Raw genomic sequence first — 16,487 nt, forward strand, 5'->3', positions numbered from 1 at the left:
TTTGTCCGAACCAAAGGGGCGATTTGAGTGAATTATGGATGGGTTTCCCAATTTTGTCCATGGTCGTCTTCATTTACATCTTTTGTCCTCTATATAAATACTCTAATACACCTATGTTCCAACACACTCAGCTCTCTACCGAAGAACAAAAAGGAAAAACAATGTTGGCAGCTACAATCCCTACAGACGAGCATGTGCACTCCACATTTGCTTCAAGATACACACGCAGCCCAGTTCCCAGGTTCCATATGCCCGAGAGGTCGATGCCAAAGGAGGCGGCGTATCAAGTGATACACGACGAGCTTATGCTTGACGGAAACCCGAGGTTGAACTTGGCCTCCTTCGTCACGACATGGATGGAACCCGAGTGCGATAAGCTTATGATGGCTGCCTTCAATAAGAACTATGTCGACATGGATGAATACCCTGTCACCACTGAACTCCAGGTATCATTAATATATGGTAAACTATGTTTGGTATTCGTTGATTAATAGTGATCGTATCGGTTATGTAGAATCGATGTGTGAACATGATTGCGAACCTGTTCCATGCTCCGGTCGGGGAGGAAGAGACGACCGTAGGTGTGGGGACTGTCGGTTCCTCCGAGGCTATAATGTTGGCCGGATTAGCTTTTAAAAGGAGGTGGCAACATAAGATGAGGACGGAGGGAAAATAGACTGAGAAACCCAACATAGTCACGGGAGCTAATGTACAGGTGACACATGTTCGACACGGTCCGAATATATGTCCGAACATGGAACAGAACTAATGAAATTGTATGCAACAGGTTTGCTGGGAGAAGTTTGCTAGGTATTTTGAGGTAGAGCTGAAGGAAGTAAAGTTGAAAGAGGGATACTACATTATGGACCCGGTACAAGCCGTGGAACTAGTGGATAAGAACACCATATGTGTAGCAGCTATTCTCGGATCGACACTGACCGGAGAGTTCGAGGACGTGAAGGCTTTGAACGACCTACTCATGAAGAAAAACGAGGAGACCGGTTGGAACACCCGATCCATGTCGACGCGGCTAGTGGAGGATTCATCGCTCCGTTCCTTTACTCGGATCTCGAATGGGATTTTCGGCTGTCATTGGTTAAAAGCATCAATGTTAGTGGCCATAAATACGGGCTTGTATATGCTGGTGTTGGTTGGATTGTATGGAGGAACAAAGAGGATTTGTCTGATGATCTTGTCTTTCATATTAACTACCTCGGATCAGATCAACCAACTTTCACCCTCAATTTCTCCAAAGGTAATTGACACATTAATTTCATACATTTCTTTATATCTTTTAACTTAAACAGATGACAATTTTCCTATAATGATGTGATCTCAGGCTCTAGTCAAATTATTGCTCAGTATTACCAGTTTCTATGACTCGGTTTTAAGGTAATTTCTAATAAGTTCGACCATAGTATAAAATCATATGTCTATCCCGATGATTACATGAGCATGAATGAAATTGTTGATGTTATAGGGTTACAAGAACATAACTGAGAACTGCATGATGAATATGAAAGTGCTTAAACAAGGAATAGAGAATATCGGGCGGTTCAACATTGTGTCCAAGGACATAGGTGTACCCCTGGTTGCGTTTAGTCTAAAAGAAGGCAGCAAACATACAGTTTTTGAGGTAGCCGAGAACCTGCGGAGGTTCGGATGGATCCTTCCGGCTTACACGATGCCCGCGGACGAGCAACATGTAAGTTTCGCCACTGGACTAAATGTTTCATCATAGTCTAGTCCATACTGTTGAGAGAAACCACGAGCTACCAATCGCGCTTTGTACCTCTCGATTGACCCATCTGGACGGCGCTTTATCTTGTAAACCCATTTGCAAGATATGGGTTTCACATCTTTTATCTTTGGTACAATATCCCAAGTTTGATTTTGCTGAAGTGCATCGATCTCTTCTTCCATAGCTGTCATCCACTCAGAACTCTTCGATGCTTCTTCGAACGTCTCAGGCTCTGTTGCTTCTTCAATTATGGCTGCATTGGCATATTTGGGATTTGGCCTTCGTATTCTTGTTGACCTTCGGAGTTGAGATTGTGGAATTGATTTTTCTGTTTCACTAGGCCCACCTTCTTCGTTTGGTTGTTGATACACACCAATTTGCCAAGGATTTTGAGTCACTCTTTGTTCGACATCATCGCCATTTGGATCTTCTGATTCATCTGAACTTGTTTGGAGTTGAACAACATGCTCCCCCATCTTTTGTTGTAGCTTATCTCCAAATTCTCTCGAATCTGGCAACACCTCCTTCTCTGAGGACCACCAAGAAGATGCTTCATCAAATACCACATTTCGCGACGTGTAGCATCTTCCACTAATTGGATCACAATATTTCCACCCCTTTCTATGGCTGTCATATCCCACAAAGATACATCTAACAGCTTTCTTGTCAAATTTACTCCGTAAATGATCAGGAACAAACACATAACATCCACAGCCAAATACTCGAAAGTAGCTAACTGTAGGTTTTATGTTCCATAGTTTCTCAAAGGGTGAAACAAATCCAACCTTGGTTGAGGAAGTCTGTTGATCACAAAGGCTGCAGTCTCTGCTTCAGCCCAAAACCTTCCAGGTACATTTGCATGTAGCATACTTCGATAAATTTCTACAAGATGTCGGTTTTTTCTTTCTGCAACACCATTATGTTGTGGTGTGTTGGCACAAGTGTACTGATGACGTATTCGGCATTCCCTTAGGTATTGAGAGAACTCGTTTGATCTATATTCTCCTCCGTTGTCTGTGCGCAAGCAACATATCTTCTTTCCCACTTCTCCTTCAGCTGAGTCTCTGAACTTTTCAAACTTTGAGAAAGTAGCAGATTTTTCTTTCATAAAGAAAACCCACACATACCTGGAGAAGTCATCAATGAATGTTACCATGTACCGCATACCGCTAATTGATTGTTGCTTAACCGGTCCGAACACATCAGAGTGAACCAACTTCAACGGTTCTTTTGCTTTAAACTTTGACTCGTCATATGGTAATTGGTGTGCTTTACCATACTGGCATCCCGCACAGACTGTGTCTGTTCTTACGTCTAGTTGAGGAAGCCCCTTAAGCATCGACTTTTTCACCATCACACTTAGCTTGGAATAGCTAACGTGACCTAACCGCATGTGTCATAAATCTGATGTCTCATTTTTCCTTGTCCTGTCTACATATGCAGACTCTGCTGACATCACGTAAATTGATTCCAAACGTCGTCCCTCCATTGTTGGTGTTTCTGAGATTTTGACGTCACGATAAACATTCACGTCTTGGGGGCCAAATAAGACATAATGGCCTGATGATGTTAGTTGAGCCACAGATAGCAAATTTTTCTTCATTCCTGGGACATGGTAAACTTCTTGGAGTTGCACCTGGTTAGTATTATATCGAGGAGTAACTATTGTCTTACTGATGTGAGTTATCAGTAACCTTAAGTTGTCAGCTGTCACCACCACACGACCTTCATTGTACTTAGACAGGTTTTGCAACTTCTGTTTGTCACCCGTCATATGATTTGAGCAGCCAGAATCTACAATCCAATCATTCTTGTAGTCAATCTGTTCTGGTGTTGTTACCGTGAGAGCTAAATTTTCTTCCTCCGTAGCAAATAACGCTTTAGCATCCCAACCATCTTCACTATTCTCCTTCGAACAAGAAGTAGCATTATTACTTTCAACAGGCTTTTTCTTGGTCCAACAGTCTTTTGCCATGTGACCCATCTTCCCGCAGTTATAACACTTGCCATCGAACTTTCTACTATTACCATGATTCTTGGATGCTCCCCCTGAATGAGGGCCTCCCTTTCCTTGGTAATTTTTCACCTTGTCACCATCCTTTTTAGATCCATTGTCAGTATACCGCTGAAAAGTGTCTCTGCTTTTGCTGGTGTAGAGCGCTTCCTTTTCACCCTTCAGCGAGACTCCTCCCATTTGCTTGGCCATGGCTTCTTGACCTGCAAGCAAATTTTTGAACTCAACAAGCGATGGCTGTGTCGGCCATCCCTGTACAATGGCAACAAACCCTCGATATTCGGGTCTCAAACCATGGACAATTATTCTTTTTATCCTGGCTTCCCCAATAGCAGCTGTCGGATCTAATTCTGAAATTTCGTGACATATCGACTTCACCTTGTGAAAGTATTGGGCAACCGCCATGTAGCGTTGCGCCATTGATAGAAGTTCATTCTTGAGAAGTTGCAATTTTGTATCGTTCCTCTTCGAAAAGAGTGTAACAAAAGTGTCACATGCTTTCTTTGGTGTTTTAGCATCCCGAATGTGCTCCAACATTTCTTCTTCAATTATGGTCTTTAAAGCAAACATTGCTTTGCCTGCTTTAATTTTCCACTTTCGCAAGATTCCATTGGCATCTTCTGTCGCCGGTTGTGTAACTTCACCACCACCGACAACCTCCCAAAGGTCTTGACCTTGTAAGTATGACTCCATACATGTTGCCCACATGTTATAGTTTTTGTTGTTAAGCTTCTTGATTCCTCCAACTACTTGAAGATCACCCATCTTAACAGCAAGGCTTTGACTACACCGAACAAGCTTGAGTAAAAAACGTGCAGAGTACTAAATTACTCTAAACACAAAGAAGCTCCACAAGGTTTGTAATAACCCCGACAATAACTCAAGAAATATTTTCTGATGTGGAAGATCAGTTAAAAACTGCAGCCACAGAGCATACTCAGAATTTCAAGAGACCTTAAAAACGTGGCTCGGATACCAATTGTAGAATCAAAATAGAGTAAAACTCTAATTGATTGAGAAGAAGAAAAAAACTCTTTAGAATAATCTCACAAAATTGCAAAAGGGAAGAACTCTTAAGAAAACTTTCAAATGCTTATAATTAAGCTTTGATTGTTGGATAATAAAACTCAAATACAAGTAGGGTATTTATAGGTTACAAGAAACAATCTAAATCACTCATTAAAATAAGCACTAAATAATCTAAACCATTGAAATTAAAACATGAAAAATACTTAATTTCACCTAACTAAATTGATTAGCAATGACATCAAAACTAAATTGATGTAAGCAATGACATCAAATTAATTTAGGTGTGAACTTATTTAGACTAATATTGAATTTTCAACACAACACATCGCAGTGCTGCGTGCGGTGATCCGCTAGGATTTCGGCCACGGCCTGGCAAAAAGACTCGTGGACACATCCAGCTGGTCCTAAAAGAGACGGATGCCCTGTCCGGTCGAAGCATTCCGCATAAGAAGACGGAGAGGGAGACTCAAGAAGAGATCTTTAGGTACTGGAAGCGGCTCGTCGACCGCAAGAAGACCAGTGTCTACTGATTTCGTCATCGGAGGGAGACCCGAGATGATTATATTTTATTATTTGTTTTGAATAAACATTTGAATTCATGTATTATGTATGTTTTTCCAGGTCCTGATGCTTGAATTTGGAGTGTACTAAATGCACATTCATTTTCTTCATTGTTTCAACAAATATCAATGTTAGATTTGCTTTTTTATTTTTCTTAATTTGAAGTGTGTTGTCGAGAATTATGTGATTTTTAGTCTGCAAAATTTTGAATATTTATATCATTTTCAAATTAATTAATCAAGTTATCATAAAATTAACTGTCAAAATTATGAAAATGGCAATTTACTTATTTACTAATATATAATATTTTTTTACATTAAAAAGTATTATAGTAAGAGACCTATCTGTTATTAGAAATGAGGTCTTGTTTAATCAAAAAGTTTGTTGTGAAGGGCAGCTGTATATTTCGATTATGTCCAGAATTAGATTCTGGGTGAAGTGTTGTGGTCGGATTCGTATCCTTCGTTGTTTGATAATTTCTGATGTTCGTACAGTAACTTTGGGAAGGCTTGATAAAATGGGTTAAGGTACACTTGAATTAGTTTTTCCTTCTGTTTTCTGTTGGTTCGTGCTATTCTGTTGGTTCGTGTTCGTTCGTTTAAAGTTAAAAGAACATATCATCGTTCGTGTTCGTTTGGTTCGTTTATAGGCTTAATCTAGTATAAATTACTTAACCCATAAAATCTTGGCATGTCATCACTTTATTAAAATAAAATCAATGATAATTGAATGATTAAAACTTAACTAAATGATAATTAGGTAAATAAACAGTATTTTACCTAAAGATAAAATATAATTATATGCTCGTCGAGTGGCAATATATAATATAATTAAAGAAAAATAAATTATATAAACTGTCACTGCAATTTTAAAATGGGATAAACTATACAGATTCAATAAATACGTGACAAAATTATTAAACTTAAACTATATATACGGACAATGTACATAGACTCAAAATTATGGCAGTTAAAATATAGTTTATTTAAACTATATAAACACTGTCTGGGGCAGTGTATAGAAATTAAACTATGAAAACAAAGGAAATAAATTACAGTTTATCAAAAAATTACATATAATCTGACATTATAGTGTAATAATTTTTTTCTCTTTGATTCTGTTATAATTTTTTAATAATTTTTTAATCTTTGTCACGTTTATCTTTACTTTTATGGTATGTTTATCTTTGTCTTTGTGACACATATTTCTCTGTCGTTGATAGTTTTTTTGTTTAGACGTTGTTTTCGTTTATATTTATCTCAAGGTTAAATTGACATCACCACTACTGATCAAGATGACACTTATTTGTTATCATACTGATCTTTCCTGTTTTGGACCCTCAGATTGATTTGGATACATGTTTTGCATTCATAGATAGTTTTCTCATGTCGCTCGACTTTAATTTGTAATTTAACGATGGTCTTTCAGTAGTTTTATCTCATTTTGTGGTTCGTTTGACGATAGTTTGATTTCTTCGTATCTTTATTTTATTCGAGGTTTTTTTGTTAGGTTTTTAACATTTTCTTTCTTTGGTCATTTGTGATCTAGGTGGCTAATTTTTGTGTCAATAGCAGGAAAATGTCCTAATTATATTTAGTTTATGATATACTTAATATTATTATATAATTATGTATTTTTTTTATTTTTAATAGACTAACTATTCCTATCAGATTATAAGGTAATATATATTTAAATTTTTTATAATTATTAACAATATACATAAATTTTATAAACGTAATAATTTGAATACAACTCTACATTATCTAAAAATTAAACTATGAAATAGGTACAGATGCACTAAGTCCTCATAAGTTAAGTAAATCTCATTATTTTAGAAAGATAATCAAATTTAACTTAGTGTATTAAGAATTTTTTTTTCATATCCATATTTTTAAAAAAAATTAAAATTAGATCAGTGCTATGAAAAATGCAAAAATATTATCTGAAAATACATATATCAAATTCAAAATTTTACATTATCTGAAAGGGAAATAACCTCAGTGACAAAAATCCCATATAATTACATTTAACCAACTTTTCCGGAGGCCAAAAAATGACCAACAAAATCGCAATGCGATCGCTAATTCGCAACGCGATCTCCATTATCGCAAATTCGCGTTGCATTTCGCGTTGCGATAGTTGGAAATCGCGTTGCGATGGTATACAATGTCGTTGCGATTTTCCCAATTCGCAATGCGAATAAGTAAATCGCAACGCGAATTAGGAAAATCGCAATGCGATACTGACTATCGCAATGCGATACTGACTATCGCAATGCGATACTTACTATCGCAATGCGATAATACAAAATCGCAACGAGATACTGACTTTCGCAACGCGATTCTGACTTTCGCAACGCGATTTACATAGCGCCATTCGTATTAACACGTATTTTTTTTTCAAATTCCAAACACGGATTTTTTCTTAATAAATCGGAAACTGAACCGTCCACAGTATCGCAACTATACCCAAACCCAAAAACACAACACTCAGTCTCATCTCCATCTCTCACTCTCTACGGCGAAATCCGTCCCCATCTCCGAAGATTTCCGTCCCCATCGCCGGCGAAATCCTCACAACCATTCACAGTCAAAATCCCTCACAATCATTCAGAAATGGAAAATCAACCTCCGAGGGTTAGTTTTTTTTATTTTTATTTGAAATTTTTGCATATTTTAGGTTTTTCATATTGAGATTGATGATAAGTTACTGGTAATTTCAATAATAGATAACCATTTCACTTAGATTTCTTATTAAATTCATTTGATTGCTGCCAATACTGCTAAACTGTTTAGCCTGTGAAGTTAGTATTTGTCTTTGCTTTGTCTTTTGGTTGAAGTAATGCAGAAGAAGAATAGTTTCGAGAATGAAAATCGCAACGCGGAACAACTATCGCAACGCGAAACAAAATCGCATTGCGATTTTTATTTCGCGTTGCGATTTCATTTCGCGTTGCGATTTTTTATTTCGCGGTTGCGATTTTCATTTCGCGTTGCGATTGTCTGGTCGCGATAGTCATTTCGCGTTGCGATTCTCTCGTTGCGATAGTCATTTCCGCGTTGCGATTCATTATCTCGTTGCGATTTTCATTCAACCAAAGACAAAAACAGTGTTGCAAATTTTAGTTTCAAGAATAAACTACTATTTATGTTTATTGTTTTGTTTTTGGTATATCTTGACAGTGTAATTTTTGGTATATCTAACTTGGTATGTTTATTGTTTTTTTGTAGAAATTTTTTCGGCTTCATTGACATTAAGGAATAAAGTTAGCCTAGCCACTACAATTGCTTCGAAGCTTTCACTGCACAAAGAAAATGTTTGAAGAAACCTGCTTCAGGCCAAGGCTGAGAGTACAGCATCCGGGTGGAGATGCTAGTTTGACCATTGTGGCTTCAGACCATGACTAGCGATCTACCCGACAGTATACAACGTGGTGAGGAAGAGATATGGTTTCATTTTCCCCGGCGTATACTTGTTTTGGGCGGAAGGAGTTCTGCTTATCACTGGTCTACGATTCGGACACGATGATGTAGGCTGGTACACTCGTCATATCACCCCCCATCATGGTTATCCAGGGTTTTTCCTGATGAGTCAATAGAGAAGCCGAACTTACACGTCGACGACATGAAGAAATTGTTAATAAGAAAGATGGTTTTACTCGGATGAATGACGTCGATGTTGTCCGAGTATGCCTTCTACTACTTTGTATGCCGGCTTTTTAGGCAGAGAGGCCAGAAACCTATTCCTCAGGATTAATATTATTGGTAGAGGACCTAAATGCATGGAATCTGTTTCGTGGGGTTCGTATATATGGAAAGCTACCTGGACTAAGTTGTCGTGCCTTGATGACCGCAAAAGTTTGCGGGGCGATGGGTCGAAATACACTTTGTCAGCTTTGTTGGGCCTTTAAGGTAAGAATTTCTATATAATGTTTTCAAAATTTAATAATTATTTAACAATTACTAATGTTTGTTATTATATTGTTTGTAGATTTGGATATTCGAGGCCTTTCCCGCCATGAAGACATATGCAAAAAACTTCAAATGATATTCCAGGCTATTTCCTGGAAGGAAAGTCTGTTGGATTGGGAAGACTTAATACCATACGACAATAAATAATGTAAGTTAACCCAAATACTATCATATATAACAAGTTATTAATATTAGACGTTTAACTTGTTTGAGTTTTTATATTTTTAGGAGGCCAATTCCATTAATGAGACTGACACCCACGGAGGCTGAGCTTGCCACTGATTGGTGGCAAGCTAGTCAGCGTTTTCTTGATGGCACGAATGATGAGCAGCCTCCACTTCCTCCACTTCGAGAGCCATCACCTCACCTAGAGCCATCACCTGATCGACCCGACTATACACCTCTACAACGAGAGCCATCACCTATCCCGTCACATCATCGAGCCTCTTCTCCACCATCACCATGATAGCACCGGCAAAGATGCCACGACTTCTATCTCCCTATTCTCCACCTCCACGGGATGAGTCAAGGGAGTTACGTGATGAGGTCAATACCTTGCGTGAGGAGATCGGTACTCTACTTGATAACGATGGTGCATGGCGTGTGGAGGTGTCTACTTTACGTGGTGAGGTTGCCGCTCTACGTGAGATGGTAGTATCGTTGCAGAATGAGGTTCATACTACGCAACGAGGTAAGTTTAAGATTTTCCATATTTAACTTGATGATAAATTTACTCGTAATTTCACTTAAATTAAACCATTCACTTAGATTGCTTAGTAAATTATTCGGTTTGCTGCCAAACTGCTAAACTTTTTACTTTAACACTGTGAAGTTATAATTGTCTTTGTTTTGTCTTTTGGTTGAAAGTTTGAAATATATTATCTTTGTTTTCACTGTTTAAATATCATGTCTGTTTATTTACTGATATTTGTATTTTATTTAGCGGACCGATAAGGTGGATGCTTTACGTCGGGTTTTTCTTGCACGACAGAGTTCACGCATCAGACGGCGTGCACGTGCTATAGTCTTCGTATACCCCAATAGTGCGAAGACACCGCAAGAAGAAGCCCGACTTGCCTATCATCCCTCAAGAGTCCACTCCTATCGTTGAGAGGCCCCTATCATTCCTCGAGAGTCCCCTCCCACCGTTCAAGAGGCCATGTCATCGTTGAAGAGGTCCCTCCCACCATTCAAGAGCCCGATTCACATGGCGTCATATGTAGGATTCTTGAGAAACCCTCTGACGTACCGGACATAATGGATTCAAGTTGGCTCTCGTATGAGTTACCCGGCCAGTACCATACCGGTATCTGAAGAGGAGAGGAAACAACTACCGGACACAATTCTGGATAACACCCTTTGGGCTAAGACCGCAGTTGATTTTTTATCTACATGAGCGAAGCCAGGGGGTTTCACTGACATATGCAAGCTCAATGATGATATCTATTTGTTGCTTGATCGGTCTTGGTGGGGCGTATTATTAGGGTCGAAGACAATGGCTATTTCGATGGAGGGGTAAGTCTATATTTTTCTTATATTTTCATTTGATTATTTTTTTGTAAATTTATGTAAGTTACTAAATATGTCTTTTTTGTAAAACAGCATATCGATGCGTGGGTGTCACGTCTTCTAATAATTAGGAAACTTAAGGAAAATAAAAGAATACACGGTATACAATTATGCCGACGTCTTTTAAAGCCGTTCACTTGAAGAATCAACGAGATGATCATTTGCGTTGGGCAAGGACAAGCTAAACTTTATCCTGCATGGTGGGAGGTCGATAAGGTTAGTGTTTATTTTAGATTGAGTTTAAAGGTATTCATAAATAAGTGTGCAAATGAATGAATTATTACTTATGTTGCAGGTGTTTATCCCTGTTTTGGAACGTAACCATTGGTTCTCGTCGAGCTTCAGATCCCATCCCTTAAGGCAATAGTATATGACAGCATGATAAATTAATATCATTGGCTGATTTAAGAGATATTATTAAGGGATGAAACCTTATTTGGCTAAATACTTGGATGCGATAAATTATTGGACTCGTTCTGGAAACAAGAAGCCAAAGAAGCTCATATTACAGTTTAGCAGAGACGAGACTGCACCACAACAAACGAAAGGACCCAGAGGGGATTGTGGTCCTCTCGTATGCTTGGCGTTGGACCGTTGATCACAGAAGTATAAAGTATCTACCTCCCACCGATATAGATAGAGCTGCAGTAGGCTTATGGTTTCGACATTATATGGTAGATCGATATATACGAGACGCTGCCTACCTGCATCCGCGTTATAAAAATCCATAAACCATTGGTATGTTTATAGGCTTGTGGTTTGAAAATGTGGTTAAGTACCTAGAATTCAATAATTTGTTGTTTAGGTTTTAGATGTGTAGAAAGTGTGTTTGAGCAAATGTTTTGGTTTATGCAGGTTAATCTCAGAAGTGAGCTGCGTGAAAATGATGTATGGATGCAAAAGTTGATTCATAGTAGAAGTGTTATTTTCTCTTAATATTGCTTATTTTTTGATTGTTTAATTGATTTGTAAAAGGTGATTTGTAAAAGTTGATTTTGTTTAATTGATGTTAACTAATTCTTATTTGTGCTGTTTAATTGATTGAAATGTAATGGTGATTTGTTGATTTCAATCTGCATTGTTGAAGGCAAAAGTACTATCGCAATGCGAAATTAGCGTTGCGATTTCATTTCGCATTGCGATTCTCGTTGCGATTTTCATTTCACGCAACTCACTTAAGGATAACCTGCAGAAACCAAACATTTGCTCAAACAAGACTTCCTACACATCAACATCAAATTATTGAATTCTAGGTACTTAACCAAACATTTCAAACCAAAGGATATATATGTTAACAAACTTGCATTTGACTTACCAATTAACAATGGACACTTTCATAACGCGGATGCAGGTAGGCAGCGTCTCAATATTGCTCTAGCCATATAATGCCGAAACACAAGCCTACTGCAGCTCTATCTCTTCGGTGGGAGGTAAAAACTATGTGCTTCCCGTCGTCAAACGCGCCAAGCAAAGGCATACGAGGACCACAATCCCCTCTGGCTCCCGGCGATTGCTGTGGCGCGGTCTCGTCTCTGACAACTGTGACATTGAACTTCTTTGGCTTCTTGTGTCCAGAATAACTCCAATACTTATCCCATCCAGAATTTAGCCAAATGAGAGCTACATCCCTTGAAAATATCTCTCAATCAGACAGTGATATAATTGATCATGCTGTCATACTATTATCTTCAGGGATGGGCTGAAGTGGACGAGAAGCCAGTGACGACGTTCCAAAACGGATAAACACCTGCGATCATAAGTAATAATTCATTTATTTGCGCACTTATTTATGAACACCTTTAAAAAATTAAAAATAACACTAACCTTATCGACCTCCACCATGCAGGATAAAGTTTAGCTTGTCCATTGCCCAACAAAATGATTCATCTCGTTGATTCTTCAAGTGAACTGCGTGAAAAGCCGTCGGTATATTGTATAGCGAATTTTTTTTATTTTTCCTAAGCTTCCTTATTATTAGTAGACGTGACACCCACGCATCAATATGTTGTTTTACAAAAAATACATATATTAGTGAATTACATTAATTTTTAAACAAATTAATCAAAATCATATTAACACAAATATAAGACTTACCTCCCCATCCAATAGCCACTGTCTTCAACCCCTAATAGCACACCCCACAGACCGATCAAGCAACAAAAACATTTCATCGTTGAGTTTGCTGATGTCAGTGTAACACCCTTGGCTCCGCTCATGTAGATAAAATCAACTGCGGTCTTAGCCCAAAGGGTATTATCCACAATTGTTTCCGGTAGTTGTCTCCTCTCCACTTCAGATACCGGAAGGGTACTAGCCGGTAACTCATACGAGAGCCAACTCTCATCCATCATGTCCGGAACCGGTGGGGGTTTCTTAATACTTCGATATATTACCCCATGTGAATCGGGCTCTGGAATGGTGGGAGGGACCTCTTCAACGATGACAGTGGCCTCTTGAACGGTGGGGGAATCTTGAGGAGAATAGGGGCCTCTTGAACGATTGGAGGGACTCTTGAGGGATGACCGGTGAGTCGGGCTTCTTCTGCGGAGTCTTCGCACCATTGGGGTGAACGGAGACGTAATAGCACGTCCACGCCGTCTGATGCGTGAACTCCGTCGTGCAAGGAAAACCCGACGTAAAGCATCCACCTTATCGAGCCGCTAAAAAAATTAATACATAAATCAGTAAATAAACAGACATGATATTAAACAAAGACAATATGTTTCAAACTAGCATTGTATTCACCCAAATCATTATTCTATCATAGTTCCAAAATGCTCAGATAACATTCCAGAAGTAAGCACTTATATAACATTTAAAAGGATAACATATATAAACATTCCAGAAGAAGAATAGTTTACTTTCGCAACACGAAACTTAAAATCGCAACGCGAATGACTATCGCAACGCGGAAATGGCTATCGCAATGCGAAATGAAAATCGCAACGACAAATCGCAACGCGAAATGAAATCGCAACGACAAAATCGCAACGCGAAACATAAATCGCATTGCGATTTTCATTTCGCGTTGCGATTTTGCGTTTTTCATTTCGCATTGCGATTTTGTCGTTGCGATTTTCATTTCGCATTGCGATAGCCATTTCCGCGTTGCGATAGTCATTTTCGTGTTGCGAAAGTAACTATTATCTTCTACAAATTGAAACTTGAATGGATTGCATTACTTCAACCAAAAGACAAAAACAAACCAAAACAATACTAACAAAAACAATTTAGCAGTATTGGCAGCAACCGAATATATTACGAGTATGAAAAATCTTAAACTTACCTCGTTGCGTAGAGTATGAACCTCATTCTGCAACGATGCTACATCTCACGTAGAGCGGCTACCTCACCGCGTAATGTAGACACCTCAACACGCCATGCACCATCGTCTTTGCGTAAAGTACTGACCTCCTCACGCAAGGCATTGACCTCATCACGTAACTCCCCTAACTCATCCCGTTGAGGTGGAGGTGGAGAACATGGAGATAACGTCGTGGCATCTTTGTCGGTCGCCTATCTTGCGGTGATGGTGGAGAAGAGGCTCGATGATGTGACAGAATAGGTGATGGCTGTCGTGTGGAGGTGTATAGCCGGTCGATCAGATGATGGCTCTGGGTAAGGTGATAGCTCTGGGCGAGGTGATGGCTCCCGAAGTGGAGGCTGCTCTCAACCGTTCCATCAAAAAAACTTACTAGCTTGCCACCAATCAGTGGCAAGCTCAGCTTCCGTGGGTGTCAGCCTCTGTAGAGGAGTGTTGGCCTCCTAACAATATAAAAGCTCAAACAAGTTAACGTGTACTAGTAATAACTTGTTTATAAACATATGGTAGTATTTATGTTAACTTACATTATTTATTATCGTATACCGTAGTAAATCTTCCCATTGCAAGGTATGTTTCCTCTTCCAGGAAATAGCCCTGGGAATATCATTTGAAGTTTTTATTGCATATGTCTTCATGGCGGGAAATGCCTCAAATATCCAAATCTACAAACATATAATAACAAACATTAGTAATTGTTAATAATTACTTATAATTTTGGAAACATCATATAAAAATTCTTACCTTAAAGGCCCAATAAGCCTGTCAAAGTGTATTTGGAACCATCGCCATGCAAACTTTTTCGATCATCCAAGCAGACGATAACTTATTCCATGTAGCTTTCCATAAATACGAGCCCCACGGAAACAGGTTCCACGCATTTAGGTCTTCTACCAATTTGATTAGATCATTTGGAATAGGTTGTCTGGCCTCTCTGCCTAAAAGCCGGCATACAAAGAATTAGAAGGCATACTCGGACAACGTCGACGTCATCCATCCGAGTAAAACCATCTTTATTATTCAAAAATCTTGTCAGGTCTTCTACGTGTAGACTCGCCTCTCCAGCTCAGGAAAAACCCGGGATAGCCATAATGGGCGGGTAATGTGTCTAGTGTACCGACCTACATCATCGTGTCCGAAGCGTAGACCGGTGATTAAGCAAACTCCTCCCGCCCAAAACACGTATACGCCGGTGGAAAATCAAACCATATCTCTTCATCACGACGTGTATAGTCTCTGGTAGATCGCTAGTCATGGTTTGAAGAAACAGGTGTGTCAACATCGCATCTCCGCCGGGATGTTGTACTTTCAGCCATGGCCCGAAGCATGTATCCTCAAACTTTTTCTTGTGCAGGTGAAAGCTTCGACGCAATTGTTTTGGCCATCTGACTTATTTCTCAAGGTCAATTGAGCCGAATAAAAGTTCTACAAAACAATAAACATACTAATTAGATATACCAAAACTACACTGTGAAGATACCAAAACAATATAAACATAAATAGTAGTAGTTTATTCTTCAAACTTAATATGCAACACTGTGAATTTCGTATTTGTCTTTGTTTTTTGGTTGAAGTAATGCAATTCATTCAAGTTTCAATTTGCAGAAGAAGAATAGTTTCTGAAAATGAAAATCGCAACACAAAATGAAAATCGCAACGCGAATTCGACTATCGCAACAAGAGAATCGCAACGCGAAACTAAAACGCGTTGCGATTTGCATTTCGCGTTGCGATCTCGGTTGATTTAATAAGCAATCTAAGTGAAATGGTTAATCTATTATGAAATTACCAGTAAACTTATCATCAATTTCAATATGAAAAACCTAATAATAATGCAAAAATTTCAAAAAGAAAATAATTAAAAAACTAACCCTCGTTGGTTGATTTGGTTGATTTCCATTTCTGATTGTGAGGGTGGCTCTGAGAGATTGAGATAGACGGATTTCGCCGGAGATGGGGACGGATTTCGTCGGATGGGTGAGAGTGAGAGATGGAGATGGGACTGAGTTGTGATTTTAGGTTTTAGGTTATGAGTTGCGATTACGGGATATACTGTGGACAGTTCAGTGTTCCATATATTAATATTCGTGTTTGGAATTTAAAAATAAAATACTTGGCCAGGATACTAATGGCGCTTTGAAAATCGCATTGCGATTATGTATTATCGCGTTGCAAAAGTCAGAATCGCGTTGCGAAAGTCAGTATCGCGTTGCGAAAGTAAGTATCTCGTTGCGATTTTTTATTATCGCATTGCGATAGTCAGTATCGCATTGCGATTTT

General features: G+C 38.8%; 1 pseudogene; it reads left to right on the forward strand.

Moving 5' to 3' along the window:
- The first annotated feature begins 118 nt into the window (after positions 1 to 118).
- LOC120135552 lies at positions 119 to 1,393 on the forward strand (annotated as a pseudogene).
- Positions 1,394 to 16,487: the final 15,094 nt, after the last annotated feature.

The sequence above is a fragment of the Hibiscus syriacus genome, unplaced genomic scaffold (assembly GCF_006381635.1).
Source record: "Hibiscus syriacus cultivar Baekdansim isolate YM2019G1 unplaced genomic scaffold, ASM638163v2 tig00110610_pilon, whole genome shotgun sequence".
Taxonomy (NCBI): Eukaryota; Viridiplantae; Streptophyta; class Magnoliopsida; order Malvales; family Malvaceae; genus Hibiscus; species Hibiscus syriacus.